This window comes from Peromyscus leucopus, chromosome 13 (assembly GCF_004664715.2).
Source record: "Peromyscus leucopus breed LL Stock chromosome 13, UCI_PerLeu_2.1, whole genome shotgun sequence".
Lineage (NCBI taxonomy): Eukaryota > Metazoa > Chordata > Mammalia > Rodentia > Cricetidae > Peromyscus > Peromyscus leucopus.
Genome location: NC_051074.1, coordinates 36,761,913 through 36,786,547, shown reverse-complemented (window position 1 = coordinate 36,786,547; position 24,635 = coordinate 36,761,913). Strand labels below are relative to the sequence as shown.

The following is a 24,635-nucleotide window of genomic DNA, read 5'->3' as shown; positions in this document are numbered from 1 at the left end:
TGAGGAAGGAGATAAATATAGAAGAAGGAGGAGATTAAAATAGCAGTAAGGATGCCTGAGAATAGTAATAAGAGATCATGTTATTAATTATCTACCTTAAAATACATATAACACACTTAAGTCACTATATAAATATACATACACAGTTTAAATGAAAATTTCCCATTAGGGCTGACAATGTTCCCTCCAGGACCTAAAGACCATCCACCTAACTAAACCCTCAATACAAAGCATGAGAAGCCCCCTTTCATTATTGGTTAGGATTGCCCAAGAGAATCCCAAAACATGGTAGGCCATTGCTATTGTCCTTGGTTGACCCCCAGAGGTAGAAGTTAAGTCTCTATTGCTGAAGACACCATGCATTTCTAAAACAGGGTCCAGAGGCCCCTGAGATGAAACTGACCTGAATGCCTCCTCCCTGAAGACCAGCTTTCATGCTACCAGAAGGAGCCATGCAAGATTTCAAAGGAGGGAGACAACCACAAGTCCTACTCCGCTATGATGCCTATGATCCACAACAACCACCAACATGGCACAATAATTGTGCTGAAAGGGGCTGAAAAGTGCCCTGCAAGTGCAGTAGTGGCAGCCATGACTTGGTGGTAACCAACAGCTCTCTAGTTGGACTTAATTCCCACTCAGCAAGAGGGGAATCATGCTGGTAATAGAAACCTGCCAAACTACTCAGGTCTAGTGAAGTCATAGATCTTGTAGGAGAACCTCACAATCACCTCTTTACTAAATTAGCATAATCTCTACCTTTGTTTGTTGAGACAGGGTCTCTTCTTGGCCTGGAGCCTAGCAAATAAGCTGGCCCTTGAGCTTGAGGAGGCCACATGTCTCTGCATTCTTATGCAATGGTTCTAAGCACACACCACTTATGCCCATTTTTTTTTTTTTAATTTTTTTAATTTTATTTTTTGTGTGTGTGGGTTCTGAGACTTGGACTCAGGTCCTCATGCATTCATGGCAAACACTTTACCAACTGAATCATCTCTCCAGTCTCAAACGTTCTTTTTGTGAATAGAGGGAACACACTCTAAAAATAATGAAAAAAAGTATAATATGGTAAATAGTAAGGTAGTTGCATAGTTGTCAGTTATCAAGTATATGTCTCTTGTGTATGTCTGCACCGTTCTTTTAGGTAACTGATGTGTGACGGGTTTGTTTATACCAACATCACCACAAACAAGATTATTGTGTTGTGGTAGGACATTAACTATGACTTCAGAGTCCTCAGGAGATAGGGATGCTTCATCCATTATAATTTTATAGAATCACCATTGTATATATGGTCCACCATTTATCAAAATACCACTGCGCAGAGAATTACCTCATTTGGTTGGGATGCCCAAGGTATAAGGATTGACCCCAGGTTGTAGCATATAGTCCTCTCTTCGTCACAAGGAGGGATATGCATTTCATAAACCTGACATTTGAAACAGTGAGTCAAGGAGAATGGCAGTTAGTGGGACTGTCACTTTTTTTTGCTATGCACTGTAAGGACAACAGCACACAGGAACTAGCTTAGTGTCTTAGCTCTCTGTAACTTTGGGACATGCGGTTTTAATGAGTCTGACACCCATATATATTTGAATACTTACTTACCAGGAAGTGGAACTGTTTGGGAAGAATTAGGAGGTGTGGCCTTGTTGGAGGAGGTGTGTCACTGGGGGTGGGCTTTGAGGTTTCAAAAGCCCAGGCAAGGTCCAGTCTCTCTATTTGCCTGCGGATCAGGAAGTAAAGCTCTCAACTACTGCTCCAGTGCCATGCCTGCCTGTTTTCTGCCATGATGATAATGGATTAACCTTCTAAAACTGTAAGCAAGCTCCCAATGAAATGTTACCTTTTATAAGAGTTGCCTTGATCATGGTGTCTTTTCATAGCAATAGAGCGGTCACTATGACAGGCTATTACTTAATTTCTCTTTCTCTGGGTTCTTCTTCTTTACAGTGGAGATGGTGGTACTCGCCACATGACATTGTTCTGAGGACTGATAGAACACCTTGAAGTTGTGTAGACTGTGCTTGTTACTCAGTAAAGACTCAGTGTTTGGATGTCCTTTATCTCCTGCTGAGGCCCAGGGGGTCCCCTGGCTCCTTTGCTGTCTGAGTCCTGCTTATTTCACTTCCCTTTGCATTGTGGGTAATAACCCAGCATCTTTCCAATGAATCTCTCCCCACCAGCTTCTATTTCTTGAAACAAATATAACTTAAAAGTAATAATGCTTAAGCCTAAGAGCTCCTTCATTTTAGGGAAAATTTTATACAGTGTGATGGGTTCCAACTCTGTGTGTGTGTGTGTGTGTATTCTAGTAGCACAAAATGAGAGCACACATTTTGTTTGACAAAAAAAATTAAAAATCAATATTTGAGGCAATAAGTACTAAGAAGTAATGTGTACTGATGGCGCTTTACATCTGTGAATGGAAGCTGAGCCTGTTAGATCTATATAAAGAGGGAATAGACAAATTGATCTGGATAATGATATGTTGTGAAATGGATCATCATTAATACATACACAGGGTGGTTATCAGTGCTTAAATGACCAAAATATTGACTTAAGTAACTTTATCTCCTAGTGTTACTAGAGAAAATTGCTGCATCTCACTGTATTATCAGCTTATATAGATCCAACTATATATAATACGCAGCCATAAATAAGAATCAGCCATTAGAGTTAGGGAGAAAGATCATTTTGATAGCCCACATTCCATCGCATTAGAGAGCGTAAAACCCAGTATTATGCACCAAATACACTTTTGTTTCGCAACTTGCTGTCTTTGTGATTTCCATAAATTAGATGTATAGTGGCAGGCTCAATTAACTCCACAGAATAAAAATAGTAATTTTCAAACTTAAAAGCATCTCTGTGTATCTATACAAGATGCTTCCATACCATTGAATGAATAATAAATACACTGATAAAAATAGCATTTTCATCAAATTTGGAGTGGAAAATAGAATCAGTGGGGATATTAATGAATAGGAAATCTCCAAATGAGTTCCCAAGTCCATTAAGAATTTTAATGCTGCATTTGAAACTCATAACTTCAGGCAATGCCCTGCCAGACTTGACTTTGACAATGCTCAGTAACCTGTTTTACGAACCTCCTTTTCTTTACACCTGAAACTTCCCAAGAGGAAGTTTCTGGAACAAGCATCTATTTCACTTTTAGTAAGGCTTGAGTTCCTCTTCAGTAGGCTTGTGGACACAACACAGGAAGAATATTGATCATTTAAACTGGGTGAGATTTGGGAAGGCATCATTGCTCATCCTTGGCCAATAGATGGTATGTTGAAGCCTAGCGTGAAAATGTTCCCATGGAAGAACAAAGCAATCTGGCAGAGTCAAATTTCATGCCAAACCCCAGCTCAAGATTGTTTTTATTGTCTGTGTGAGCACTTATCTTCCATGCATGGAAACTGAACCCTGGAGAGGTTGCCTCACCAGGAACATTAAATGCTACTCAATGGCTAATGGAGACCATCAAGCCTTTTGATGCTCTCTGTTGGTTGGGATTCTGAGACTGTGGGTTTGCGAACTGATGGTAGGGATGGTTCCTTCAGCAGGGGATATTGGCTGCCACCAGTAAACACCCTGTGATCTACAGATGACTTCCTCTACAGCTTCCCACATCTACTAGGTTTTACTTTTCATGAGGACGTTTCTTTCATTCATAGCTAGACATTAGGCTGAAGATAAAAATACTAGTAGAAAAAGTATCAGTTCAAATTTGTGCCAACGTACTCTAGATTTCCACAGACCTTGCCAGTCAGTGGGTACACATATGATCTTAGTAACGTTAGGACTAACGTTACTGACTCTAAACTGCCTGCCACTGGCGTAGATTTTTTAAAAAAAGCAGATGACTTCTAGCCTAGAGTCTTTGGGGTTTCCTGCCCACACATTGGGAGGACAGAAGTTCTAGAATCAACCTGTGCTTGGTAGTGACAGCCTCCTTTACACCGGCCTGCATATTCCCAGAGGGCTTTGCAAACCCAGCAATTGATTTACATAACCTTGTTGTTTATTATCTTCGACTCATTTGTCTTTATCAGTCTTGTCATTTCTCTGCTTCGGTTCATTCATTCAGCGGAATTTGATTGTGCTCCCATCTAATTACAATCCAGGAGCTGAGAGTACCATGATGGATGGCTAAGGGTGGTTCATGGACCAACAGCGCTTATATTGTAGAGACAGATATAGATAGCACGTAAGGCAACAACAACAACAACAAAAAAAGGTTTACAGATTTTGGTGAGAGTTAGGTAGGAAATATACAACTCATTATAATGACGGATAATGGCGGGTCTGAGAGGAAACCGGACCTATGTAGGGTAGTCAAGAAAGGCCTCTCTGAGTCCTAACCAGTAAGTAATGGTAAGAGATATGATAGCTCAGAAAGTGGGATTTAAGGTCAAGGCAGCGACAGGTGGGCTCTGAGAGCTGGCACAAGGCTGGTACAGCAGTGACTTCTATCTTGTTAGAGATACAGGGAAAATGAAGAGAAGTAATCAAGTGAAGGGGGTTCGAAAATCACAAATTCTGCACAAATGTTAATGGCTGTTGGTGGAAATACATATGGATTCAGGGTGATTTGATCTAATCTAGTTAGTACAGAATATGGCCTCAGGAAGAAGACTGCAAAGTGGAATGTGAATCACCGCTTACTGATGGCTGGCTTTATCCATCACTGGGGTGGATGGGGTGGAGGGGTGGGGGGGTGGAAGTGGTGGTGGTGGGGTGAGAGGAACTGGGGGTAGTCTCTAGCAGCCTAAGGCCGTGCAGCAATCAAACCTTTACTAGTTTAACCAGAAGGAGATGCAATGGCAAGGGCTATACCTCTGACTAAGTGTGAGACGCACAGTGAAGAGCTGTGGCATTGAGTGGCTGTTGCTGAGGGCTCTCTGTTCCTCCAAGAGGGAGAATTACAACCCCGGGGCGATGAATCACCATTTCAAGGCAAGATGTGAAAGCCAGAGGGGTCTCTAGCAGTATTTAAAGAAGCTTTAATTTCCTCTAACTGGCAGGCAGATGGAGTAGAGAACTTATTTGTTTGGGAAGTGGGGCCTCAGAGAAGACTGGAAGGACTCGGCTGCCCAGATTAAGGACCTAACAGGCAAGAGAGTACTCTACGGTATGGGATGAGGATAGCTGGGTTGATACATTGAAGGGTTTGAATTCAAAATTCTTCCAGACATGTTGGGCCCATAGGAGAAGTCTGTCTTCTGGTTATGAAACCCTTGTTCTAGTCCCTTGCTTGAGGATCATGCAGAGAGATCACACGGGACAGGCCAGTGACAACACCTCATTGTACCTCTGTTTCTTTATTTTTTCACCATTGAACTAATAACTAGGGGTGAATTCCCTTATGACCAGATTGGAAAGAACTAGATATGTTAAAAGAGGAGAAAACTATAGGCCATAGGAGCTGTAGGGCCTAGTCAATGTATATCAGCAGGAACTTAGAGAGGATGTAAGTGATTGAATCTCAAGGGATAGGTGGACCATAGATTTGGATAGGACATTGTTTACCAATATGGACTTTAATGATATGAAATGTCATGTATTATTGATGATTGCAGGTGATGGCAATGCATGGCTCTCTGGAGCTTTAGAGAAAGTGAGGGTTTCCATACACCAACTGAAGGTGATGATTTGACGGATGGCAAAGGGAAGGAATAAAAGCCCAGATGTGAAGGGAACATGTGAGAGTGTAGCAGTCTACAAGACTGCAAGTCTCCCCATTTGACTGATTTCCACAGGAAAGCCAAGAGGGATACCAATGTGGGTAAGAATTGTCATAGAGATTGGCCCCTAGGAGTCCAAAGGGCTGGGGGATAGGGAATCATGTAGAACAGGATTCTGAAAGAACAGTGGTCTGATGGCTCAATTAAGAAGACTGATGTGACCATGGTCAGCAGTTAAAGCCAGAAGAACAGCTATGGGGACAGACCCAAGACAGTGAAGGCAATCTTGAATAAATGTGTGGAAAGAGAGGACAACAGGTCTCCCTTACAGTCTTCAAAATTAACTGAAGCACTAAGATTTTCTTTCTTTCTTTCTTTTCTTTTCTTTCTTTCTTTCTTTCTTTTTTTTTTTTTTTTTGCAAGTTCATTCTTTAAATTTGTTCTAGGAACACAATCAACCACACTCCTGGAAATGTTCCTCTGAGGGGGCAGTTTTCTTATTAAAACACATACATTAGGGGAGGCATGTAATGGACACTGTTTTTCTCCTTCCGGATTCCTGCTCACCAATGATGCATCAGCCTCAGCTCCTGGAATAGTGGTGGCTCCTGGTTCACTGCTCTGACCTCAGAAGGAATTACATCTAGCCCCAGAGAATGGCTGCACCCAAGGTATGCACCTTATTCTAGGAGATAATCTATGGCCAATAACTGACTGCTTGGGAAATCAAAAGGCCTGGCTTCTTATGTCAGTTTGGAAGAATTGCAGCCTCAGAGTCCATCACAGGACTTTCTGAAGTCTCTACCCTAGGCTCATTGTGGGGTAGTTGCTCCCTTCATCCAATCCTGCCTCCTTCCCTTCTTGATACCCTGGCAGTACTCTCCAGCAACCTTTCATGGGCAGCTTCCCATCTCAGAGTCTGTTTCCAAGGATCCCAATTTAAGACACTGCAGCCATGGAAACAACCTCAAACCCGGCTCTTCGGTCCTTGTAGGTGAAGCCAAGGCCTAGAACCTTGATTGGACGGAATGTCTCTGTCCTCCTGGGAAAAGGGTATAAAAAGGTTTTAACCACGTTGCTCTGAGCTATTTGCATCTGGAGCCCAGGCCTCGGCTGGGGGTTTAAATTTGTGAGCAATCATTATTATATGCCTAGGGGGAAACTCCTTGGTTTGGGAAGTAGGGGAGGTAAAGGTGGGGGTGCTGTGAGAATTTAGGCTGTGCCTTTTCAAGGAAAGGATTTTATAATGAGAGGCAGTAGGATAAAATCAAATGATGGAGAGGGAGAAGGAGGAAGAGGGAGAGTTCTGTTAAAGATATCGTGGACCACCTGTAGGTTTTTATCTTTAACAATGGTTCCACCGTATTACGTTCAGGTAGATGAACAATTGTTGGGCAGAGACACCTGAGGCAGGAGGCCCCTTCTTCAGAAGCTACATGCTCCTTTTCAGTTAAGCTAGAGGTTGTGATTCTTCGTCCGTATTCTTCCAGTTCTGGTGCTTGGGGGGAATCCTTGACCATCTCATTCATCAGAATTTCCTGCCTGCGGTCAGCTTGGTTAAACAGAGGCTACTGGGCGTGGCGAGCGTGGGACAGTTCAAAGCAAGCTTATTAAGCTCATGCTTGAGCTCTTGGTAGGGAAAGGAAGCTCATCTGTGTGGAAGGACCTTGGTGTCAACTCCACTTCTTGGTGGGCCATGGCTGGCTAGCTGCCATGGCCAAGGGCTTGAACTGCAGCTGGCTAGTTCCATGTGCTCCGTGCCTGCCCTCTTGGGTGGCACTTTGCCCCTGAGGCCGTGAGGAGCAGTCCAGCTTGTGTAAAAATGGGTTCCCTGCTCAGGTTTGTAGATGGCTTGCCAGGCAGAAAAATGTGTTCTGCAGCAGGCTTTGCCAGCTGCAGTTTGTGGGTAAGGGGCGGGTGGAGGGAGCCCAGCTTGCATAGGCAGGGGGTTGTCATTTTTAGACCATGACTAATAAGAAATCTGGATTTTCTCAGTTGTAAAAACTCTTCCCAGCCTTCCCTTTCCCTCTCCACAAGGTAATTGCAGAAGTCTAGAGCTCTGGGGTTATTTTACATTCTCTTTTGATGGCCTAAAGCGAATTAGAAGCTGGAAAACATTGTACATGGGAAACACTATATGTGTATTGTGTATTACATCTTAGGCTAAATGTTACATGAGAGCAAATGGTTTAAGGGAGTTTGTATTCACAAAAGAGGTTGGCAATCATCTTAAGCCCAACATTTGGCCCAAATTAGCAATTTTCAAATATTCATGTTTATATTTGAATACAAAGATTTCTTATTTCAAACCAATTGCTGCTGATCAGTAGCATAACTTCAAATTTGCTACAGCCTACAGGGATGGGGAGGAGGGGAGGCCGGAGTGAAGGGGAAACTTTGAACTGAGAGTCAGAAGGCCTTGATTTCCATCCTATTTGCTTGTTAGTGCCATGTTGGTCAATGTATTTCTTTTTCTCTCAGTCCATTGATGATGACAGTGGTGACTTCTATCTTGTCAGAGATATAGGGGAATGAAGAGAAGTAATAAATGTGAAAGCGGTTCGAAAATCACAAATTCTACACAAATGTTAATAATGGCTGTTGGTGGAAATATATATGGAGCGATACTAGATCTTAAGAATATTCAAGCAACACCTAGTAAAATTCAGATCCTGGTTCTGATTTTAAGCTATCTTAGTAAAGAAGGTTCTGAGATGTCATGGGTTTGAGTCATAAACAAGGAAGGCGTACAGCTCTAGGCTGTATGACTGTCAGTGAATTCCTTTCCCTTGATTCCTATATTCCAACAGTATTTGCTCTACCAAAGAAATGCCTCTGCTAATGTGTCTATTTCTTTGGAACTCATTACTGTAACTACTAGTTTTATCTCTTTGGAGTTTTTCAGTCATTGGGATTTCAAACCATATCACCTTTGCTTTTTAAAAACCCAACATTCTACAGTACTATTTTCACAAAACACTCCACTGTGCAACCTTTAGGAGAAGTGCAATGGTAAGAGTCTACCACAAAGCATGCAGTCTGCCTGCCTGTCATCTAGTCATATTGTAGGACCAGCAACCATCTGTGAGGTAGGACAAGAAAAAGAGTTGTACAATCAAGTGAAGTCCATGTTCTCAAACCTTCACCAAACTTTCCGTTTGCTTTAGGGAGCTGGAGTCAGTAGAATGTTTGGGTTTCAAGCAGCAGAGCAGACAACTTTCAATGTGGATGAACCTCAAGGAAATGCATTATTTCACCAAAGACCATAGCACCCAGTCAGGCTCTGGAATGAGTTCATCACAGTCTAGACTTCAACCTCCCCCTGACTTTGTCTTCATGTTGATGCCACACCCCCACTCCTTGCTATTATTAAGAGGCCTGTTGCACTTCTAGATATCAAGACAACACATAGACACTCTCCCAAGGAAGAAACACCCCCCCCACCCCCAGTACCTTCTTCTCAGAATAGAGAAAACCAACTTTTATTTGATGCCTTAGGTAGATTTTCTTCCACGCCTAATTGGCTAGAGTTAACCCACATGAGCATCCATACACTAACACTTGGCAAAGACTTACTTTGTCTATAGTCGAGAGGGTGGATCTTCAGGGCTATGGGTGAGCTGCCTTTCTCTGCACCATTCGAATAATCGAAACAATGGTGTGAGCACCTGAAGAAACTTGGGTTCAGAAAGGATGGAAAGAACAGGGAAGAAACAAGTTGGGTAGACAGCCCAATGTATCCACTGTCAAACTCCTTCAGAACAGACTTTGTGTAACTAAAGCGTCAAAGATGGCTATCCATGACTGCCAGAAGTATTCATATAACTCTTTAAATAAGAGCCAAGATTGAGAAGAAGTCAAAATAAGCAAGGGCAAATGAGGGATAAAAGCCTGACGAGGGGGAAGTGTCTTTCAATTCCTTTCCAAAGATGCTGGCAGCCTCCTTCAGAAGGAGACGGAAGGAGGAATCCCTAGGAAGGTCAGGAGTGGCTCCTGACATCATTTTCTTATTTCCTTTCTATTGAAATTATAAAAAGCAAAGGTGTACTCTGAGAGAATGTGGCAGAAAGCTGTGAGAAGTTATTTCAGAATTAAGCTATAAAAGAGGGAAATCATGATTTCCTAGATGGAAACAATTCCAGCTGGCAGTTGGGAAGAGCAATATAGGATTTTGATTCTAAATTGGCTTAAAATCCAGAGCAATCCCTAGGAGGCTTTGACTCTAAAGTAATTATGATGCTGAGTGATTTGGAAGGCATTCTGAGCAAATCTCGGGAATAAAGCTAACCTGGAAAAAAAAATCAAGTTGCAGTTGATAGGTATTGTTTACTCTTTTTATATGTGCTTAAATGTGCTTTGTGTAAAAGCTTGTTCTGTAAAAACCACTGACTTTGTTGGTGACTATTGTTTGGGTGGAGCACTAATGTTATGCTCCCCAACAGTTTGGTAGAAGAGTCTCAGTTGTACTTGCATCCAAGAGGGAAGCCACCCATCTGTCTGATGCTGTCTCTGAAATTCTGCAAATAGGAAAAGAAGCAGGCATCCCAGGATGGTGATGTTGCAGGCTTTCTCGGTTGCTGTAGGCATTCCTAGCTTTGATTTGGGTGAGCGATGTCTCTGCTGCCTAGGTGGTATGTTTCTGTCTCCTAAGCTTGCTTCTCTCTGGACACTCTCCCACTCCCAATGACGTCCTGCTCTTGATAGACATGCCTCCCTGACTGAAGACACATCCTCTTCTGTTCCTGCCGGCATAGTTACTCCATCAGTTCTTGGAAATCCCTAGAATCACTCAACCTTGCATATGACTTTCTAGACAAGGTCATTTCTGTCTGTAAAGCAGATGTCACAAGAACTGTTGCTGGTGAGAGATCTTGTCATACTGTCACCAGATTCTTCACATAAAACTTCTCAGGGGCTCAGTGGGGACAGTCAGATTCAGCTATGGCTGACAGAGGAGGTGACTATTTTGATGGCATAGTCACTGAGTTCTGACCTTTGTGATCCGATTGTCTCTAGCGATTTTTAGATTTTAAAAATTATTATTATTATTTTCTTGTTTATCTGTATTTCTTTTTTAAAATTTCTTTTTGGAGAATTTCATACATGAGCACTTCAGCTAAATGACTCTTCCTGCTCCCTTCCCAATTCTATTGCCTCCCACTTCCCCCGACTCCATCTCAAATTCATGACCTCTTCAGCTCTAATTATTTTTGTTACACATACAAAACACACACATACACATTTACTATTATTGTTGTTGGTGGTGTTATGTGTATGTACGGTGTGTATGTGTGTGACACAGCGTGTGTGTGGAGGTGTGAGGACTACTTTGTGTCATTGGTTTTCTTCTTCTGTATTTACAGTTTATGGTTTTTAGGATTGAACTCAGATTGATCAGCAGGCTTTCACCCACCGACTCACCTCGCCGGTCTGATTCTTAGGGTGGAATTCAGCGGGGATGACTGCAGACACATGCCAGCAGTCTCTCAACACGGTCCCGGTGCAGATTTCAGCTATGTGTGCTTTCGTCACATAGTCACTGTGCTGGCTGGGATAAGCTGAGAGGAAGGGATCTTCATTGAGAAAATGCTTCTATGGCATTGGCCGGTAGACAAGTCTGTAGGATATTTTCTTGATTGATGGTTGATGTGGGAGGGTCCAGTGTCATTGCAGGTGGTGCCACCTCTGGGTAGGTAGTCCTGGGTGCTGTAAGAAAGCAGACTGAGCAAACCACAGGGAGTAAGCCAGTAAGCAGCACTCCTCTGCATTAACTCCTGCCTTCAGATTCTTGCCTTAAGTTCCCGCCCCAACTTCTCTGGATTGATGAATTACAAGCTGTAAGAGGAAATAAAACCCACCTTTTTCCCTCATTACTTTTGGTTATGGTATTTTATTAGAACAATAGGAACCCTAAGATAGTCACTGAGTCCATTGCTAACAAACTGTTGACTGAAATAAAGTCTCTTGACAGGGCACAGGTCAAAAGCAGAGAGTACCGTGGACAAGATCAGAGCTCAGGGTACCAGTTTGGGGTCTGTTGGTTGAGCTTGGACTAGCTGGATGATGGTACCATCATAAGGGAGCAGAATGGATAGATTGATTTTAATAGCATGCCAAAGAGGAGATTGAAAGGAGGTAGGTCCTACTTCTTCTGATGCCAGCAGAGTCAGGCCATGTGCAGAGGCAAAACGTCTTTGTAGCCATATATACAGCCTTGATAATGAAAGCTGCACATTTCCCCCTCTTCCCCTCATGGTAATAAAGAAAAAGGGCGTGTGGGTTGGTATGGTTCCCCTTTTCTCAGTGACATTTCTGTTGGGATGATCCCAGTGATAGCTCTTGGCTCTAGAGTGAGCCAAAGGTTCCTGTGAAATTCCTGAAGGAGGTCATCCATACCACAACCATCTCTTACATGTGTTCTGTCCTTCCTCTCCCGGATCTGTATGTTTTTACTTCCATTTATTATTATTTTTGTCTTCAATAATAATAGAGCCACTCATATGTTTTTTATTTTATAAGAAGTATGTTTTGTATATTCCCTTTTGTAATCCCTACAAAGTTCTGTAGTAACCTATGACTCTAAAATGAAACCAAGGCTCAGCAAACTGTCTAACATTGGAGTAAATGGTGAGGTGAGATGTGAACCCCAACTTGTGATTCTCTAGAGTCCTGTCCACTCAGCTGAGGGTGTCACCCTCTTTGAAGCCCCCCCCCATGTGGTGACTTAAAGCTAAGTGGATGATGGCTATGCAAATTGGCCACCCATAACTTAAGGGTTCCCACGTAACTCCACAGGCAGCTCACAATGTGACTTCTGTTTATGGAGGCAATAATGGCTGTACCATTGAAAGAAGTCCGCATTTCTGTGTAAGAACTATTTCTCTCAGAGCTTGGTGGCTGAAAGTCAAATCAACAAATCCTATATTGTGTTTTCAGTTGTGATCGGAGTGGACCCTGTATAGAACAAAAGGAATTTAAATGCGAAGTTAAGATTGATGGTTACCATATGGCCGAGAAAGGAACACAGAGGTAGCCACTCTCATCAGGAAAAGGCTAGGGTGTCATCCAAGGTTGTACAAAGAAAATGTTTAGTCCCAACCGCTGCTCTAATGCATATTCCTCTCTTCCTCTTGTAGTTAATTGGAGTCTGGGCTAAGGGGGACCGTGAATGGAGGAGAGCGGTGGAAAGTTGAGTGGAGTCATTGTTGAGACTTAAGTGAAAATTTGGCTCACAGTTTCTTCACTGTATTTGTGCTTCATTTCAGACCTCAGAATACTGGAGTTAAAAAATATACTGGTGTGTGTGTGTGCGTGTGTGTGTGTGTGTGTGTGTGTATGGTGGTGGTAATGCACTTAACAGCATGATTGATTTTGCAGATTCTCAGCGAAACTGGCTGGAGATCTATTCTTTCAATGACAGTACATCAAGCTCTGGGAGCATGTTTCGTTTTGAGTTGCCAGCGTGCAAGACGACAACTTCCGTGGCCTGGTTCCTGCCCCTTTGGACTTGTTGATGAGCTGTGCGTGACGCCTGGCAGTGGCGCCGTTACGACAGAGGGTGTTTAGGGAGATGGCAGCGCCATTGCCCTTGGTACTCCAACTTAAGCGCTGGAAATATAAATAAAAGATTGTCATGGTTTTCTTGGTTTGGGAAGAAAAAAGCTTTTCAACAGCCGTGTTATTCCACTCAGCCCCAGCTTTCTTTGCCAACAGCTCATTGAGGAGGATGGGGCTTGGAAGGGGGAAGCGGGGAAGTGGATCATTATTCAACAACTGGAATCACCTGGGGTCAATAACGTAGCGTCCACCCTGTCCTGTCCCCATTGCAGCAGGAATCATCGAGGCTTGCTCTGAATACATACAGACTCACATGCAGCTCGAGGAATGACATGAAGATCCAATTCTCGGTTCGTATTTCTTTGACTCAGAGGATGCACCGAAAAAGCTCCCCTCTCAGAAGTGAAACAGTTGGCACCACTGAGCCAGAATATTGATACCCTGAAATCCCAAATCTGTTTCTTTAGGTAGAGGCTAGGCAAGCCTGCATTTTTAACCATCTTCACTCAGCCACTTGGCTCTCAGCTCTTCTGAAATGTCCTGGGTAGCCTGGTGGAAGCTGGGCTGGGGCAGCGTTTTTTTAGCATCAGATTGGATGCTGCTGAGGAGTTGACAGTTCCTAGTGGCCTGAGCCAGCCTCTGCTGGCAGGGTCCAGGACTCCTCATCCATGCTGCTGGCAGAGCTGTGCCCACTAGTAAATCCTGGTGTCTGAAACCTAGAAAGGGCGTCTGAGATTAGTGAGTAGTCTTTATCGTTTTCCCGTAGAGGAAGAGCTCCTAGGAAAGATGAGTGACTGGTATAAGACCACAGGTCTCTTGGTCTTGGTTTGGCTCTCTGGTTCCCCTGGGCTCAGTTTCTTGGTAATGTACACCAGACTGCCACAAATTCTGGGTCTCCCATGAGGCTTCTCCTGGGACACTTGCTGAGGTGGGTCTGAAGAGTTTGATGAATCTTGGCTGTGTTACACAGGCGCTTGGTGGAATGAATGGCCTTAGAAGGTCCCCAGGGAAGCAGTTGCATCCGAAGGTCCCCTGTTTGAGCAGTGGACAAGCTTGTTTAGCACCTTCCAGGAGGTAAAAGCAAATGGAGCCAATTACATGTCCAGAATGCAGGAGCCTTCTTTCCCTCCCTTGATTCTCTGGTCTCCCATGGTGTATGAGTTCCTTGTTAAATTAATGTTTGCCTGTCTGGAGCGCCAGAGGGATAGACATTATAGGCCAATTAGAGATAAAAATCAAACCAACCAGAGCTGTCCTTTTAAAAATTAAAAGTGCTTTTTATGTGCTGTGGAGGTGTCGGCATTAACATAAAGACTAATTAGGACATTTTACAACATCCTGGTAACGGGCGAAACAATATTGTTGGTAACTTTAAAGATTATTAAGCATCTTTGGCACTTCAGGTCAGATATTTAAGACGTGTTCTGCTCTCACCTGCTGCTGCGGCACCAAGTATTTTATTGTCTCATAAGAAGAAATGAGCGTTTTGAAGGCCTAAGTGCCCTGCTGTAATGGACAGTCCCTCACTTTGCAAAGCCCTAAAGCACGGTCTCTGGGAAGACCTGACTGTGACTCCACATGGCATTTGTAGCAATGTTCATCAGTCTGCATGCAAGGCCATTTCAATCGGGGCTACCCGGAGAAACGCATCCCCCTCCAGGAAGCTGAGAGGGTTTGTGTGGCCTCAATAAAAGAAGCCAGAAGCTAGATAGTGCAGAATCCTATCATAATACTGTCTTCAGGGACAGGGGAGATGGTGTAAGGACCTGAGTTTAGTTCCCTGACAACCATGTATAAAGCCAGATATACACATCTGTAATCCCAACACTAGGGAGGAAGAGAGGGGGAGAATCACACGCGCGCACGCGCGCGCGCGCACACACACACACACACACGCACACGCACACGCACACGCACACGTACTCTTACAATGTTGCCCTTCGAGCAGAGATATCCCAATGATTGGGATGCTGAGCCCCTGCCTGAGTTCAAGGTCAGACTTTGCTACAAATACAAAAAGGGACCGTCTCAAAAACCAAATCCAGAGCTTAAGGAAAGAGAGTGAGTGACCTTTTACGTAGGGGCAGCTGTTTCTCTATGTTCTAGTAGATACTGGTCAGGTGAGGGTGGGGATGTGGGGCATTCTTTAATATTTTAGGGAAGATCTTGTGATTATTTTCCAGTTCTTCTAGGCCCTGTAAACTAGAGCTTATTCTTAAGAACTTGATAGAAGACAAAGGGCTGGTGGCAGATTTGGCTTGGCTGCTCAAAGTGGACGCCATTGTCATTTAAAGAATTGCACATTGTCTTAAAACTCAAGTGTCCTTTAACAAATGGGAACTGCATGGAGCTTTGACAAAGGAGGATGGTACATCTAAGTGTCTGAGATGCTTACGATCCATGTGCAGAGATTTCCAGAAAGCTAAGGCAATGTTAAACAGTTTCCAATAGAAGACTGTGCATTTAGATTGGTATTTATCTGGGAGACTGTTGGAAAGCTTCTCACATTTCTCACTATTTTAATTGAGACTAAAACCGCACAATTAGGCTTCACTTAGTTATCAGTGATAGTGGTGGCTATTTACTTTATAGGCTCGATAATATAATGAGTGCAAAGGAAACACAGGACAGACAGAGGTAATCCTTAACTCTCAGCTTTGTGCTCTGGGATTTTTGCCACGTGACTTACTGTCATCAGGATTTCCAACATCGATTTTCCAAAATATGGATCTTGAAATATTACCGTTTCCATTCTGCTGGCTCACCACATTCCAAATTTTCTGCTATGTTTTATTTATTGATTTAGTGTGCGTGTGTGCATGTACGCATGTGGGTGCAAGTTTGCCATGGTGTGTGTATGGAGGTCAGAGGACAACTTGTGGAGGTTGGTTGGTTCTCTTTGCTCTTCATATGGGGTCCTGGGGATTGAACTCGGGTTGGCAGCAAGCACTTTACCTGCTAAGCCATTTCACCAGCCCCCACATTCCAATTTCCCAATGAGGATTTCTCCTACAAAGCTATCTTTTAGGAAAGGTAAGCATAGTGCAATCACATTTGTTGTCGGAAGTTTTCCTGTGTCCCACCCGGTCCCACAGCCTCTTGGTCCCAAGTAAACACACAGAGGCTTATATTAATTATCAACTGCATGGCCTATGGCTCAGGCTTCTTGCTAGTTGGCTCTTTCATCTTAAATTAACTCATTTCTATTAATCTATATGTTGCCTGTGTCCGTGGTGTTACTGGTCCGCTGGCATCTTGTTGCTCCTTGGGCGGCTGGCTGGCATCTCCTCTTCACGCCTGTCTCTCTGCTTGCATTTCCCACCTGCCTCTAAGCTGCCTTGCCATAGGCCAAAGCAGCTTATTTATTAACCAATGGGAACAACATATATTCACAGCGTACAGAAAGACATCCCACAGCACGCATTTATTCATATTTTATTTATGTGTGTGTGTGTGTGTGTGTGTGTGTGTCTGTGTGTGTCTGTGTGTGTCTGTGTGTGTGTGTCTGTGTGTGTGTGTCTGTGTGTGTGTTCTTGTGGAGGCCAGGAGAGGACACTGGATCTCCGGGAAGAGGAGTCACACAGAGAGTTGTGAGATGCCGCATGGGTGCTGAGAACCTACACTGGGTTCTCTGCAGGAGCAGGAAGAGCCCTTACCACTGAGCCATCTCCCCAGCTCTGTATAATAAATCTTACTAAGCAAAATCTGAAACAAAAGAGCCAACCTACGCATTGGTACAAACACTGCTAATGTTTTGTGTATTTCTTTTTAATCTTCTCCACTTATGCAGAGGTTAATTAAAATTTCATGTAATTGAATTTCCTTAATTGTGACCTAGAATTTGTATAGCTTCATTTTTCACCTTTCCATTTAATATAGTGTGTGTCTGGGTTACTTTATGGCATTTGTGAGTGGAATCTGCAAAAGCCTCATGATCTTGGACACTGCTTCAGCTTGGATGCTTTTAGATCCGGTCCCCTGGAATGTCACACAGTCAGTCGGAGAGCATGTTTAGAAACCTCATCTCAATCTTCCTTACTTTTCTGCCATCCCAGGCTACAGATACCAACCTTGGGACACGTGCATTTTTGCTGCTCGGCGGGGGGCCTGTCAGACATGAGACTCTTTCCTGAATGGACAGATGAGCTATGCTATTATGGATTAACTTGGATTTTTTTTGATTACTGCTTAGCTTCTCTGTTTCCTGTGTTTTGCCAGCCAGATTTCTCAGCTATGCAAATGTACTTCTCAGTTTACCTCTTTACCTCAGTTCCTTTATCTCATTATTTACAGGTTTACAGTTTTTATGCCATTAAGTCCGCGGAGCTTTACTTTGCGGCTTTTTCTAAGCTTTTAAGCTCGGAAATTCCTTTTCACTCCAGAGATTTGACAAACATTTGCTTCAATTGCTTTTCAGTTTCTTCCTCTGGCTTAATTCTTTCACATTTTACCCTTTAGTGCATCTGGTCTTTATTTCCGTGAGTGGTGTGAGATAGGGATGTAAAATGTTTTTGTTTCCAAATTCCAGAACTATTTTTTTTTCTGATGAATTCCTTCTCCTTTTTGATTTGTGATGTCTTCTTCATCAAACATTAGTTTGTGTGTGGGTGTGTTTTTGTTGGCCTGCGGTATCTTATGGTCCTTTTTATTCAGGGATTTATTTTTGCGCGGTGATGAGTTTCTGACTAGGGAGTTAGCGACTTGGTTTGGAGTCAGAGAAATGAGGTGACGATGGACAACAGACTGTGTTGGTTGGAGATCCCTCTGAAGACCAAGCAAAAGCGAAATCTATAAAAATGAATTATGCTATCCTAAATTGTGGTTTATCTATCAGTCTCTTAATTGTGACCCCCCAAAGAGTCATGTGTTGAGAGGTATCCAGTATAGTAATATTAAGAGGTGATGGGGCCTTTAATGGGTGGGGTCTACTGAGAGCTTATTGGGTCATGAAAGGGACTACCCTAGGAAGGGATTTAAGGTACGTCTCATGGGACCCTGATTAGTTCTGCAAGAAGGTTGCGTTTTTGACTTCCTGTCTTGGCATGTGATCTCTCCTGCTGGCATGCACCATGGTGACATCTGCTGTGGTGTGCTACAGTTAGGTGTACCTGCACCAGAGTTGGCACCATACTGTTTGGACTTTCATCAGCTTCCAAGTTAAACTACATAAACCTTTTTTCTTTATAAAGTACCCAGCCTCTGGTATTTTGTTGTTGCCATGAAAAGTGGACCATATAGGATGCTTATCAGAATTACCTGTGTAATGTAAACTTTTATAAGACAATCGTGTATAGTGGGTGGTTGTTTGAGCCATACCCTGAAGTACTGATCCTGGTGAGGTAGCAGGTAACTGTTAGACCTGCCTCTGACCTTGAGGTACATGCCTTTGGGGCATGGCCACTGGGGGGCCCTTAAGACCTGGGATGCACTACACATTCTCTTCTTTGCTACCTCATGGTTTTGGAGGCTGGAACAGACCAGGACAGAGCTCGCCAGAGAACAGCATTGGACTGTGCCTCACCCTCTAAAATCCTGCGACAAATTCCTTATTCTGTCTTGTGAGTTAACCCCCAAATAAATTCCTTTGCTCATTAAACAAACTCCATGGATTAATTCCATTATTCTTGGGTTCCTTCAGTAACACTTTTTGAATGATAGGTCTAAAGTGGGGTAGAGCATTGTTATTTTACAGATGTTTCACAGATGGTTCTGATAGACATCCCCTAATTGCTAATGGTCTTGAACAGAGTCCCACTATGGAACATACCAAGTTCCAGCCTGCTGCCTATTTTTGTGTAGCTCATGGGACAAGAATGAATTTTACATTTATTTTTACTTTGATTGTATATGTTGCGTGTGTGTGTGTGTGTGTGTGTGTGTATGTGTGTGTGTATATATATCTCTGTGTGCATGTCTGTGTGTTTGTCTCTCTGTGTGTGCATATGTCTGTGTGTGTTTCTCTGTGTGTGCATATATCTCTGTGTGTCTGTGTGTCCGTGTGTGTACTTGCACACATAATATATACATGAAAGAAGGACAGAAATCAACATTGGTTACACGCAAAAGCTCTCCGCTCTGTTTTTTAAGACAGAGTTCCTCTTTACTGAACTTGGATTCCGCCAACGGGGTAAGACAAGCTGGCAGGTGAGCTCCAGGTATCTATCTTCTCAGTGCTAGGACCATAGGCCTATTTCACCATACCCCACTTTCCACACTCATGCAGGAGATCCAAACTCCACTCACATGGCAAGCACTTCATCTGCTGGACCATCTCTATAGCCTGTAATGTTTCCATTTTTAAGTGGTTAATTTTTTTTTTTTTTTTAAAGAATAATGTTTCAGGGGTGGAGAGATGGCTCAGCAGTTTGGAACAGTGACTGCTCTTGCAGAGGATTTGATTCCCAGCACCCACACGGTAGCTCACAACCATCTGTAACTCCAATTCTAAGGGGATCTGATGTGTTTTTTTTTTTTCTGGTCTCTGTGGGCATTGCACACTCATGGTGCACAGTCGTGGTGCACACATACAGACATACATTCAGGCAGAATACCCCTGCACATGAAAAGAAATCTCAAAAACACAGAGAAGAACAACATTTGATGATGTGAAAACTGTGTAAAACTCAATTTCCAGCATATAAGAGTAAAATCTTATTGGTCCACATTTGCACTCATGTGTTTATGTAAGCTGGATGGCTGCTCGTATATGTCAGAGTAGTTGTGAATGGAGACTGGATGGCCTAAGGAGACCCCAGATGTTTACTCTTTGGCATTTTAGTTTTAAAATATTTTTATATGTATATATAATATATTATGTAATATAATGTATAATATATAAAATATACTCCTGCTCTGGAGCACTGCAGCGAGAAGCTGAGTCCTTGGGCTGAGGGTGTACAGAGCTGCAATCCCAAAATGCTTTGCTGTTACCCTCTGCAGCAAAATGACTCTAGTTAGAGCAAGGCTTTCAGAGTAAGAGACACCGCTGAAAGACACTGTCTATCACAGGCTTTTTGTTTTGTGCACTATCGTGAGTTTGACATTTTGAAATCCTATGCCGAAGCAGGCAGAAATGTTGCATAAAATAGAAATGAAATCTCTCAATGTATGGCTAGATTAGAGAGAAAGGAAAGGTAATTGTCAGGGACATCAAACACACTGTAAACAGAAACAACAAACAACCCAGAGGGCTGGGACAGTACCAAAGGAGCTGATGGTAGTAGCTGGCCAGATCTTCTGATCTCAATGACCACTGTGGGACAAGGGGGAAGGGGAGGGTGTGTGTGTGGGGGTGCAGGTGACATAACACTCAGGACCAATAAGGAGCTGGGTTGTAATGTCTCCCCTAAACTTCAGGATACCAAGAGGACACTGTGCACAACGAAAGTGTGAACGAGGAATGAAATCATTCAAACGGAGCAAAGGAATGTGCTATTCCAGCTTTGACCTGGATAAGGGAAAAGTTCTTTCTTGAGAACTGACAGGGCAAGCCAGGCTTTTGCAGAGCTGGGGCCAAGGTCCTCATCCTGTGGAAGGGCTGAAGATCACAAGAATGAGGTTTAAAGTCCTTTCAAGTTGGCAGTGCCCCTGGATGTCTGAAAGCAGGAGATGCTTTCACTTCCTGGAGGAGGAAACCACCCGATATATGTATCCGTGTGTGTGACGTGACTCCCCTGCACAGTGTTCTAATGCAGGTGAGCTTGCACACAGATAGCAAGGCCTCTGAGGAAGTGAGGCACCACCCATGAGAGCAGGAGCGACCATCAACGGCAGAAGCAGGACCCGTAAGAACTGTAGATAGAGGAATTACTGACTACAGAGTCTAGTCACAGTGACAGAAGAGTACATCCAAAGTATGAGGAAGAAAGAAGAGTCCATTGAAAATGGTCAACTGACTTGGAGAAGAAGGAGAAAGAGGTTCTAGAAACAACGTATTGAAATAATATAATGCCAACCCACCCCACTGTGGGTGATATAAGTGGCCATAAAATGGTTTGAGGATGAATTGTGGAGAACTCTGAAGCGCAGGACCAAGGAGCTTGGAACTTACTCGAGATGCTGGAGGAAACACTAAACTCTTGAAAACAGTGGAGGTCAGAGACGTATTCATGGACCCATCCTGTTCGACTCTAAGCCTGTCAACCTTTAGAGAGCACAGTGGGTGGCGTCTTCCGAGGCCCAGGAATGTTAGTATTGAACTCAAATATCAAGGTGGAAATAAGGGAGGGAGCAGTACAACTGGTCAACCTAATTCTATCCTCAGAGGGTGGAGGGGCAAAACAACTAACAAAGTATGTGGTAAGTAATGTGACTACTGAGATACAAGAGACCGGAGATCAGAAGGCCAAGGAAAAGGTAGGACATGCACATGCACGTACGCATTCACCGCACAGCGGGATGCAGGAAAACAATGAAGAGAAAATACACCAAAAGATAAGCAGTTGTGATCTCGCTTCAGAATATTGAGTATCCTTATATTGTGGCTGAAGAAAGTCTCCCCCAGATTCTCATGTTGACACACTTTATTCCCAGTGAGATGGTATTAATGGGTTGGGTCTTAGGGAAGTGATTTGCCACTGTGAATACAACTGGAGCCCTACCAAGGCGCCTGCTTGCTGCTTCTACCACATGAAGACACACTTGGAAGCGGAGTGCAAGTCTTCACTAGATATTGAAATTTTTTAAATACCTTAATTTTGAACTTCCCAACCTCCAGAGCTACAAGCAATAGCGTTCTATTGTCTAAGTTTTCCATGATCATAGGGAAGGAAGTCAGGAGCCTTGCAAATGCTCTTCCATTGAGTCACACTCTCAGCTCTTACAATTCTATTGCTTTTGAGTTATCGATCCCCAAAGCATTTTGTTATAGCAACTGAATGGACTAAGATACAACACCCCAGAGTTAGCAGCAAACCAATATTATATATGGGTTACAGAATTTTCTGTCACACTGAAGATCAAAGTTTTGTCTCTATGATCATTCCTAAAATCTTCAGCTAGTAATATTTTCCTAATATCTTAGTTACTTTTCCCTTGCTGTGACAAAACACCATACCAAGGCAACTTATAAAAGAAAGCATTTAATGGGGACTTACAGTTTCAAAGTGTGAGTCCAAGACTACCAACATGCCAGGGATCATGGCAGCAGGCAGGCAGGCAGGCAGGCATGGTGTTGGAGCAGTAGCTAAGAGCTTGTATCTGATCTGCAAGAATGAGACAGAGAAAGATCTAAGTAGGAATAGTGTGGGCTTTTGAAACTTCAAAGCCTGTCCCCAGTGACACACCTCCTTCACCAAGGCCACACCTCCTAATCCTTCCCAAACAGCTCCTTAACTGGGGACCAAACACTCATATGTCTGAGTCCACAGGGTCATTCTTACTCAAACCACCATACCTAATTTCCTGTTTTTCAAAGCTACATCAACACTTTTTGTACACTTTGTGCTTTAATTGATGTTGTTACTCTATGCTTTGACATTGTGTCTCCTTCACTTCCTCAACTCCTACCCCTATCTTGTGAAGCCTAACTTTTTGACAATTTGCCCAGCCAGTTCCAAAGCTGTTCTCTGATTCTGCTTCAACCTATACTTTCTGTCTGGTCACAGGTTAATCTCATTGTGAGACAGCATGCAATTAATGAGACTTATTATGTTAATGAGCACACACGTTATTATTTAATAATTGTCAGTGATAAAAACACTTATGGGTTAATTGTTATGATTATTATTGAAATAACAAGCTGAAGGTTGAATTTGTGTCTACAGCTTAATTAAAAAGAAATTTAAACAGAATTGTGAGCAAATGGCTGGTACACAGGAGTTATGGAATGTGGTTCAAGAATGTGAAATTTAACATTTGTCCACCTCAAGTGACAAATATGGTATAAAACATACTCTTTTTGGAGACAGGATCTTACTCTATAGCCCAGGCTGGCCTTGAACTTGTGATCCCCATGCTTCTGCCTTAGTACTGATGATTACCATGACAGAAGGCAGAAGAAGAAAGGTTTTAATGCATAGGGACTAAGCTGGGATCTTATACAGCCTCTAAGCAAAGCCGAACTGCCAGTCAAATATTCCATTTTGAAATAACAAAATGGGTGAAATAGTATACTGTATGATTGATTTAGATGTTAAGGTCTAGCAGTCATCATCACAGAGCATGAGCTGTCATCAGGTCAGGTGACCTGCCTTCCTGGTCGCCAAAGAGCCCTTGTTATTAAGTGATTCTTTTCCCCCTCCAAATATTTCAGTTTTCTCAAATTGAAAGAGGCTTTAAATATAATGGAGATGAATATTTGTGGGGGTGGTGCTTCATATATATTATATATCAAAGCACCCTCATCTGTTTGCCTTGTCTACTTGAGCATTAGTATTTATGAAGATCAATGAGGAGTGTGTGTGTGTGTGTGCATGTGTGTGTGATGATGCTGCTGTGTGTGTGTGTGTGTGTGTGTGTGTTCAAGCATATCTGCACACAGATACATGTAGATGTGAGACTGTTAGCCTACTTGCAGCAAAGACACTGTCTATAAATGGTTTGTGTGAAATCTTGTTCTGGAAACAATGTGTTGAAACGGATTTGTTAATGGCAAAGCAGGCTATAAGGGCATATCTAGTTTTGAGGAAATAGCACCATGAAAAATGAATCATGTCTTTATTATTTATTATTCTTTATTATTTTAGAGTGTAGCCTTTTACAAAAAAAAAATACACATTTTGCTTTGTGTGTTTGTGTGGCTTGGACTCTGGCTGTTGATGTGGGCTAGGACCAAGAACTGATTTGCTTCAACTTTTTGTTTCATAGATGGTGAAACAGGACCAGGAAGGGGAAGTTATTTGACAAAGCTGCAGAGGAGACCTGCAGTTAATATGGAGTCATAAATTCAACCTGGAACATCTTGTTAAACTCTTGATCTGTTCTTCACTAAGAGTCATCATATAGCAAGATCATTAGTGTTTACTGCTAACTTGACACAATCACTTGGGTAAAAAAACAAAACTCAATAAAGGATTTCCTGTATCAGTTTGGCTTGTGAGTGTATGGTAGGGGCTGTCTTGGTTACATTAATTGATGTGGGAGGAGCCAGTCCACTGTGAGTCGTATCATTCCCTGAGTTTGGGTCCTGGACTGTCTAAGCATGCAGAAAGTGAGCTAAGCACTAGTAAGCATGCATGAATTGATTTCTCTCTGCTTTTGACTGTAGCTATGATGTGAAAAGCTGTTTTAAATTCATGCTGCCTTGGCCTCCCTGCACTAATAGGTTCTAAACTGGAATTGTGAGCTCAAGTAAATCCTTTCCCCCCCTAAGTTGTTTTTGTTAGGATATTTTCTCACAGCAACAGAAATGATATTAGAACAAAAAAAAAATGTCACACACAACAC

General features: G+C 42.9%; 1 long non-coding RNA gene across 4 annotated transcripts in view; it reads left to right on the top strand.

The window, feature by feature from the left end:
- The window catches only part of LOC114709316, a 54,359-nt gene extending 30,097 nt beyond the window's left edge, over positions 1 to 24,262 (top strand). For 2 of the 4 annotated variants that reach the window (XR_003736912.2, XR_003736905.2), the window contains exon 4: positions 13,071 to 13,354. This is a non-coding gene — a long non-coding RNA (uncharacterized LOC114709316). Of the gene's footprint in view, positions 1 to 6,274; positions 6,365 to 13,070; positions 13,355 to 24,056 lie in introns of those variants that run through there. The other 2 variants (XR_003736907.2, XR_003736906.2) reach the window with 2 other exon arrangements.
- The last annotated feature ends 373 nt before the right edge of the window (positions 24,263 to 24,635 follow it).